This window comes from Rhagoletis zephyria, unplaced genomic scaffold (assembly GCF_001687245.7).
Source record: "Rhagoletis zephyria isolate East Lansing unplaced genomic scaffold, Rhagoletis_zephyria_1.1 Rzeph_scaffold_01081, whole genome shotgun sequence".
Lineage (NCBI taxonomy): Eukaryota > Metazoa > Arthropoda > Insecta > Diptera > Tephritidae > Rhagoletis > Rhagoletis zephyria.
The window spans coordinates 81,892-91,487 of NW_016158165.1; the positions used below are offsets into that span (position 1 = coordinate 81,892).

The 9,596-nt window shown below is 35.3% G+C and overlaps 1 protein-coding gene across 1 annotated transcript in view; it reads left to right on the forward strand.

Annotated features, from left to right (window-relative positions):
* The window catches only part of LOC108362735 (uncharacterized), a 21,454-nt gene that overhangs the window by 9,758 nt on the left and 2,100 nt on the right, over positions 1-9,596 (forward strand). Inside the window, exon 2 of the mRNA XM_017615853.1 lies at positions 1,548-1,552. The gene's annotated coding sequence lies outside the window, so the exon portion shown is untranslated. The remainder of the gene's footprint in view (positions 1-1,547; positions 1,553-9,596) is intronic.

The following is a 9,596-nucleotide window of genomic DNA, read 5'->3' on the forward strand; positions in this document are numbered from 1 at the left end:
GATATCATGTCATGTGTTGAAATTGGGTGTGATGAGTTGCAGTGTGGTGGAATTGGGTGTGGGAGTTACGGTGTTTTGAATTCAGGTGTGGTGGTCTTAAGAGGTGTGGTGAATTGAGTTGTGGTGAGTTGAGGTGTGGTGAATTAAGGTGTGGTGAGAAAGTTGAGGTGTGGTGAATTAAGGTGTGGTGAGTTAAGATGTGGTGAGAATGTTGGGGTGTGGTGAGTTAAGGTGTGGTGAATTTAAGTGTGGTGGATTTAGGTGTGGTGAATTAAGGTGTGGTGAATTTAGGTGTGGGGAGTGAAGTAGTGGTGGATTTAGGTGTGGGGAGTTAAGGTGTGGTGAATTAATGTGTAGCGAACTCAGGTGGAGTAAGTTTTTAAGCGGAGGTGAGATGAGTTGAGGTGAGTTAAGTTAAGTTAAGGGGTTAAGTTAAGATAAGTTATCTTTATCCTTATCTTCATATTCATCTTCATCTTCTTCCTCGTCTTGGTCTTCATCTTCTTCTTCATCTTTATCCTTTCCTTTATCCTGATCTAAATATGTCCATTCTTTTCTTCATTAACATATTCACCCCCACCATTCTTATTAGGTTAGGTATTTAAATTTTCCTTCCTCTTTGTCTTTATATTTAGGTTTCTTCACTTTTATTTTAATTTCTGTATTTATCCCTTTCTTCTTCTCCATACTCAAAATTATCTCATCCTTGTTTATTGTTAATTTTATTATTGGGCTGAACTGATTCGTGTTGATAATTTTTACAAGATTGTCATTTAAACTCACTATATCCATCGATTGGAAATTTTCAAACAAACTATTCCAAAGAATTTAAGTTTAACACCACTTCTTAATACTCAGTACAAATAAAACTATAGGTTTATAACTTTTTTATAAAAATGAAGAGGGTGCTTGTTTTCAAATGCAAAAGTTGTGTTATAAAGTTTGAAATAAATTGTTTGTTTTAAAACTGTGTTGTAGACTATCTGGGGAAGTTTTTGCGAAAGCTTCAGAATTAAACATTAAGTAGTTGCAAAGTTATAACAATATTATTATGACTCGCACGGTTAGCAGATTAGCGCGCTGCGCTCTAAAAGGCTTTATAACTCGGAAAAGTAAAAAAAAAGTCCCTTTTTTATTAGTGATTTATATGTAGCTTGATCTTTCGATTGAGATAATTAAAAATGACCATAATTCAGGAAAATTACAAAAAAATTTTCGTTCAGAATTTTCACCATGAAAATGGAAAATTTTGGGAAACGCATAGTACCATCGTATAGCCCAGTGATTCCCAAAGTGTTCCAGGTGGACCCCCATGGGTCCACGGGAGACTCGACGGGGGTCTACGTTGGCGTGAAAAAATTATGGGGGTCCACTAGTCGTAAGTGGAGGTCCACGAAAATTTATTTGGTTTCGATAGTAAATAAAGGAAATGGTTGCTTGATAGCCTCTATATTTAACTTAACTTTTTTTGACGCGCAGCTGCACTTACCGTCACTTTGTGCCTTCATACGTGGGAAAGCTTCAAGGCCACCTGCAGACTATAAAAGAAACGGTTGTTGGTATAACACTGAGTGGGGCTAGGCGTAAATTGCTGGCGGCAAAGGTTTGAGCACTTGTGTCTTTTCAATGCTACAGGATATTACCTTTGTTGAATAGATTCTATAATTTTGAGTTCCCTGAGGCTGAATACTGGTTTAATTCCAGCACTGAGCTCAGACTCACACATTGCCGAATCTTCACTGATAGCTCCAAATCTGATTCTGGGCCAGGATCTGGCGTCTTTTTCGAAGTTAATGGGGATAAACTTCACTCTTCTCTTAGGGAGTATGCTTTGGTCTTCCAGGCTGAGGTATTTGCAATCTTCAAAGCCATGGACTGCGTGGTGGAAAATAGGTGGACGGGAAGCAGTTTATTTATCTGCAGTGGCAGCCAAGCTGCACTTAACGCATTGGCCAGCCTTCTATCTAAGACTTCCAAATTAGTTCGCCAATGCAAATCCCGACTAAATTATGTTGGTAAACATCACGAGCTTTCTTTACTCTGGGTGCCAGGTCACTCGGAAGTGCCTAACAATGAGACATCTGACTATTTGGCCAAAGTTGGCTCAGACCGGCTATTCCTCCACACTTCGGCCATCGAAGCCACCATCAGAAACTGGGTGAATACTTCACTCATCAATGACTGGAAGGCATCGAGGGGCTGCAGGTCCGCAAAACCTATTTTGCTTCAATCTCGGAAGGTCTATCAATTTTTTTGCTCTCATTAAGCAGACAGGACTGCAGTCAACTTCTAGAACTGCTGCCTGGACACTTCAGGTGGCACAAACACCTGACTGTGATTCGGTTTTTCCCTATTGTCAGTTGCTGAATTTAAAGTTTGGCGTAAAAAGCTTTGCGGTTTTGTCGTTTTAAATTTTGAGATTTCGCATCACTCGGAGCGATAAAAATAAAACTGATGTCATCAACACAAATAAACTATTTTACAAATACGCAAATTCATGAGTGAGCCGAACGTGCGAGGAGTTTATGGTGAAGATAATGCACTTATTTCCAAATATAACGTGCGATAGTATTGAAAAAAACATTGTCAATTGAGTGAGTAATTCACACTATCAAGTGCTCGATTCAAATAACAAGTGCATGCCATAACTCCTGTAATAAAAGTATGAAAGAAAAACAATTTGTAAATAAAATTTTTGTTAATTTTATTGGTTTTCTAATTGCATATTACAATGCAAAAATATCAACTGATTAAGGGCATCACCATTTGACGAAAGGTGGCATATTTTGTCAGAAATAACATTTCCAGCAAAAAGAAAAAACTGTTTCTGACGATGCGCTAGTTGAAGGAGTGGCTATTACTCTGGGACTGAGTTTATGCAGCAGCGGCATTTTGCATTTGTGTACCTCCCACCAATTAATTATATCGAAGTCCGTATGAAAATATACCTCAATATTTTCATATCGCCGCAGCTCTGCAGTAGCTTTATCAGTTCTGCTCACAAAGGTAAGGTTGTTTAAGAAGACCTGAAAACAGCTCAAAGTTGTCTGAAAGTAACAAAGGTGTTTCCGCAATTTGTGGTTCCGTTGTACTGTCAGAATTCTCAGTTAACGTTCTCATAATTTGTAAACATTTCTGTTTCGTGTACCTTTGCTCAGATTCGGTAAAGTTCTTTAACTCTTTTGCCGGCGGGTATAAAAAAGGCGTAATTTTGTGCAAATCTGTTAAGGTTTCAACAGCAACTGTTTTCAATAATAAAGCAACTTATTTTTCAAGTCTCTTGTAAAGCCGATGTCTTCTGAGGTAAGTGCATTTCTTTTGTAGACTAGTTATATAAATTACGTAAGGTGGATAATTAAGTAAGTTAGTAAAACTAATATATTTAAACAAATACTTCATCAATATCCTTTTTTTTCAAATTTGTCGTATTCTCAACTAATTGTTTGAAGTCAATGAGTGTCATTCGATTGCTCGACTTGCTTTTCATAACAGCGTTTTTCACTCGCTTGACTTGATTTAGAAAGAGTATATCAATGCCATATTCGAAATCAAATGAGTACACTGCAGCTAAACATTGATTTCAAAACTAAATAACTATGAATCTCACTGTTTATACGGTGTTCCTCACTACCCGTATACAGTTTACAGCAATGAGTTCGTACCACTTAGATGGAAGTGAGCAAACTCATGCTGTTGTCTACATACATATGTATTGCTTTATTTTGGTACTATTCAGTCCGAACATGGATAAGTATTCAAATTTTATTATTTGCATTTAAATGATAAATAACAAATTTCTTTATGTAAACATATTTGAAAAGAAACCAAAAAAAATTAAAAAATTTTAGTTATGTAAAAAGGGGTATCTACATATGTATTGCTTTATTTGGGTACTTTTCAGTCCGAACATGGATAAGTATTCAAATTTTATTATTTGTATTTAAATCATATTAAGACGACCTTTGGAAGGTGCAATATGTAACCAATAGCTCGATTTCTTACTACCTGGAGCATAATATGCTATTGGAAGTAGTAATGTAACTAGTACGAAAGCGACAATTGTAACTGACCCCGCTGAAGGCTATGAACATTTAAATTGCATACATGCATTCGTGTAGTTAAAGTATATTCCAAGCGTACACTTTTCAATATAATGGTGTATCTGCATGTTATTCTATTATAATGGTTGCGTTTATTTATTATATCTAATATCTAATAAATGGGAGTTAGTGGTAAAAAGATTGACTAATGAGAAAAGTAGGCGTCTGGTGAAGACTGAGGGTAAAGAAAAGCAGAAAAAACATTATAAATTGTTTATCTCTTTTAAATGTTTTGATTCGCCATTATAAGGATATTAATAAGAAACCAAATATATATACACGTAAATAGAATAAGAATATATATGTATGTATTACTTAAAAGAAGACTCAATAAAAGGAAGGTCTACATTTCATATCCCTGCACATATATGTATATTAGAGTGCATAACCAGAAAAAGTTGCTGTTTTTCCGCCGGGATTACAAAATCTATTATATTTTAAGATGCTCATCAAAATATTTCGGAAAAATATAAAAATTTAAGCGACCTGGACCGATTTCAAAAATGGAGTTTTTTATGAATAAAATGGGTTTCTTAAAGAACTTTTTGAAAATAGTCCCCTCCGATGACAAAACAGATTATGCTTAAAAAATCTGCATAAAAATATTTAAAAATCTTTTCAGCGGAATCGTAATAACGAGATTTTTGATGCTATTTTTTTTACTTTTTTCAAAGAATGATTTGTCAAAAACTTAAATAACTGGGCCAAAGGTATTTTCCCACTATTTTTATTTATGTGCAAAAAAAGTTATTCATGTCCCATTTTTTTTTCAAATACCAACACATCTTAATTCAACTTTGAATGATGTTTGTTCATTCTGCCTTTCTCTTTCATCCTTTGAATGAGCAAAGAAAAAAAAGGGTGAGAAAATGCCTTTCCAATGATACCTCCAAGTCTAAATCGGAAGAGTTTAGGTTCAGTTATTCAAGTTTTATTTATAGAAATCTTTGAAAAATGTTAAAAAACAGCATCAAAAATCTCATTATCATTTTTTAAGCTTTAAGCTTAAAATGTTTTGTCATTTGAGGGGATTTATTCAAAAAACATCTTTAAGAAAATATTATTATTCATAAAAAGCTCCATTTTTGGAAGTATTTTCAAATCGGTCCAGCTCGCTTAAATCTTAATATTTTTCCGAAATATTTTCGTGAACGTCTTAAAATATAATGGCGCGTATTCATAGTCCAGCCACTAAACTAATAAAGTTGCAATTTAAATTTAAGTACCAACTTAAAATTCACTTCTATTCATAGTCGCATTTCAGACTTCTACTAAGTAGTTTTAACTTAGGTTTACGATATTGCAAAACGAGTGTGAAAATGTATCGATTTTTCTTTACGATATTTTGGAAATATGACATGTTTATTAAATAATGTCAAGTTTAATCATCCGTTTATGTAATTTTTACTTTCATTGCATGTTTATGCAAAAGAATAAGGTATAAGTTTCTTGTTAATTGTGTGAAATAGCCAGAACTACCGCAATGATGTGAAGTCGATGTTTATCGAAAGCATGCTGTGAAACATACAAACACAGTGGCGGACCCAGGTAGAAGAAATTGGGGAAATTCGTACTGTACTTAATTTTCAATTTTTACTTTTTTGTTATATTTTCGAATTTGTATTATTTTAGAAGTTGAAAGTCACAGCAAGTTTGAATATTTTCACAGGTTCAGAAAACAACGATTCGGATTTCTTATATGTAGGATAATTTCAAAAATTTCAAAAACTATCGAAATCCGGGAGATTCTAGAAATTTTGGTAAAATGAGAATATTTTGAAATGTACAAAATTATTGAGATTTTAGAAATTTTTATATTTTCCAAAATTTTGAGAATTTTATTTATCCCAAAATCCATCCTAAAATATAAAAATGTGAAACATCAAAAATTGTCGAAAAATTCTTGTGTTCATGGTAGAGGTATACGCCGCCAATTTTTGTCATTTCTCACGCGCCGCCGCCGAGTTACGAAAATATCGGCGCAGCGGCGGCGGCGGCGGCGTTCGGCGCCTAAGGAATTTTGTACAAAATTTTCATGAAGTATGTACATTGAAATACATCGTTTGAGGGAACTAAATACTACTCGTTTAAAAACAATTTTACGAAATGAAAATTACTTTTTTAAAGGAGTTTGTTTTGCATAATTTGGGCCACTGGACAAGAATATGATCTCCTTTATTTTTCCAAAAAGAGCGTAACTCAGAAAAAAATAGGTAACATATTTTTCGATCGAAAGCGTGTTTATTACAGTTAAATTAGGGTCGAATACTGGTAATCTAACGATTTTTTTCCGCAGCAGACGACTCTTTCCAATACTACAATAATACTAATTTTTTACTACAATAACAAGAACTTCACCATCAAAAACTTTAACGCCAATATCTTAGAAAGTTTTAACAGAAGCAGCTTCTTGTTCATCTAACTCCTTCCTGAGTATTTTTTTTAATATTTTAAACAGACTTTCAATAAAGAGCAAACACTTTTTTTTTGCTAATGTGGCTGTGTGAAAATTACGTTAGCATTCCTTAGTGGTGGTCAAACCCCAGGAAGGTTTTGCTCTCTCGCATCGCAATGTTTTCTACACAGGGTTAAAGTTCTCTCTTTATGGTAAACATTAGTACTATTTTTCATTATATTCGGTTCTCCTTAGAAAAATTAATATTTTAGTGGAAATTTTAACCATCTATACGCCATTTTTTTAAACAGTGGGTCAAAAAGACCCGTTCTGGTTCGAGTTGATGGGTTAAACTTTTGGAAAAAAGTAGCCCAAGCTTGTTTTCAATATGTAATCCGTAAGATCTCCGTAATTTAACATAATATTTGATAAGATTATTGCAGCGACATAAATTATCCCAATAACTTAACTTTTAAAATTTTTTATTTCTTTAAATTTAAATAGCACATACGGAACNGGCGCCTAAGGAATTTTGTACAAAATTTTCATGAAGTATGTACATTGAAATACATCGTTTGAGGGAACTAAATACTACTCGTTTAAAAACAATTTTACGAAATGAAAATTACTTTTTTAAAGGAGTTTGTTTTGCATAATTTGGGCCACTGGACAAGAATATGATCTCCTTTATTTTTCCAAAAAGAGCGTAACTCAGAAAAAAATAGGTAACATATTTTTCGATCGAAAGCGTGTTTATTACAGTTAAATTAGGGTCGAATACTGGTAATCTAACGATTTTTTTCCGCAGCAGACGACTCTTTCCAATACTACAATAATACTAATTTTTTACTACAATAACAAGAACTTCACCATCAAAAACTTTAACGCCAATATCTTAGAAAGTTTTAACAGAAGCAGCTTCTTGTTCATCTAACTCCTTCCTGAGTATTTTTTTTAATATTTTAAACAGACTTTCAATAAAGAGCAAACACTTTTTTTTTGCTAATGTGGCTGTGTGAAAATTACGTTAGCATTCCTTAGTGGTGGTCAAACCCCAGGAAGGTTTTGCTCTCTCGCATCGCAATGTTTTCTACACAGGGTTAAAGTTCTCTCTTTATGGTAAACATTAGTACTATTTTTCATTATATTCGGTTCTCCTTAGAAAAATTAATATTTTAGTGGAAATTTTAACCATCTATACGCCATTTTTTTAAACAGTGGGTCAAAAAGACCCGTTCTGGTTCGAGTTGATGGGTTAAACTTTTGGAAAAAAGTAGCCCAAGCTTGTTTTCAATATGTAATCCGTAAGATCTCCGTAATTTAACATAATATTTGATAAGATTATTGCAGCGACATAAATTATCCCAATAACTTAACTTTTAAAATTTTTTATTTCTTTAAATTTAAATAGCACATACGGAACTGTCCTGCAGAAAAACATTATCAATTGATAAAAAATAACCCAGTTGTAGTTAGCTTTTTTGCGGGATTTCTATAAAATATATAACTTGTAGTTAGCTACAAAAAGCTAGCTTGAAACTAGTTGAAAAGTAATGAAGGAGATTGTTTTTTTTAAACGCGTTTGGACAAATGCGTTGCGGACAAATAAAAGGATGATCGAAATTACATATTATCATTTTGAAGTTATGTCTGACGGAGTTCGAATATGGGACCACCTACAGCAGAATATGAAAACAAATATGAAATGTAATAAAGTAAATAAAAATAAATATTTTGTTTTTCCTATTGACATTTTATGCCCAAAAGTAGTTAGTTAAAAGTTAGTAACATCAAATGCAGAGGTAACCACCTTTTACTACATCTAATGCAGAGGTAAACCACCCTTGACTATTTCGCGGCCATCGCCATAGAAATATAGTTAGCTTTCGTCAAAGAAAATATACAGATAATAAGTGACTTTTAGCTCCTTCCTAATCAACTTAAAGTTAGCTTATAGTTAGATACATTTCCTGCAGGGTGTAGAAAACATACAGAGCCATGTGTGTATGTATGTATATACCTCAGACCTTCTTCTGTTCGCCCATCCATCAGCGCCAGGCACTCAACATTTTAATTCAAGTAGGAAGGATCGTAATTTAAATTTAAACTAGTTCAATGAATGAATTAAATAGAACTATAATCTGAATTGGCATTAATGCCTAACGCTGACGAGATGACATGATAAGATTAGTAGCCTCATGGCTCTTTGGAATCTACCTTATGGGCAGTGGCGCCGGCGTTCCAGACGCGCCGGCGTCACCGCCGCCGCCGATTCTTTTTGAAGTTGACCACGCCGCCGCCGCAAGGTCTGTCGGCGTAAACCTCTAGTTCATGGTACTTGTGTGAAAAAAATACAAAATTCTTAGAATTCTGGACGTTACCCTCATCTCTGAGAATGCGGAATGTCTGGTCGGGAAGTGGAAGGTGCTTGAGGAGCACTCCTTTTCCGACCACCGATATATCCAATTCGAGGTATTAGGGGAAACGCCCAAGGCTCCTCTAACTAGAAACTTGCGAAATGCCAACTGGCATAGGTATCGGAAAGAGCTGGATAGGCTTTTGCCACAAGATAGAGAGCCGGCTACTCCAGCAAACCTAGAGGAGCTGGAATATCTTGTCGACCAGTTTACGGGGGCCTGCAGTAAGGCAATAGACATTGCATGCCCCAAAAAGCAGCACCGGGGTAGGAAAAAGCCACCCTGGTGGAATGAAGAAATCAGGATTTCACGCAAGAACTGCAGGAAAACCTTCAATCAGGCTACTGCGTCTGGTAGTGAGGGTCATTGGGAGACCTACAAGACAACGTTACGGGAGTACAAGAAGCTCCTAAGAAGGTCGAAAAGAACCTCATGGAAAGACTTCTGCAATGGGGTGGAGTCTATCTCAGAGGCAGGCAGGCTCAGAAAGATACTCTCAGGTACTGCCCAGAAAGCCCCAGGATGCTTGCAAAGACCTGACGGCTCCTGGACAGAGACCGAGGAGGAATCACTGGATCTGCTTCTTTGCACACACTTCCCGGGTGCCACGGATAGCATGCCGGTACAGCCACATCTAACTGGAGATCTTTCGGTCACTGGAGATTTCCTCACTAGGGAAAAGGT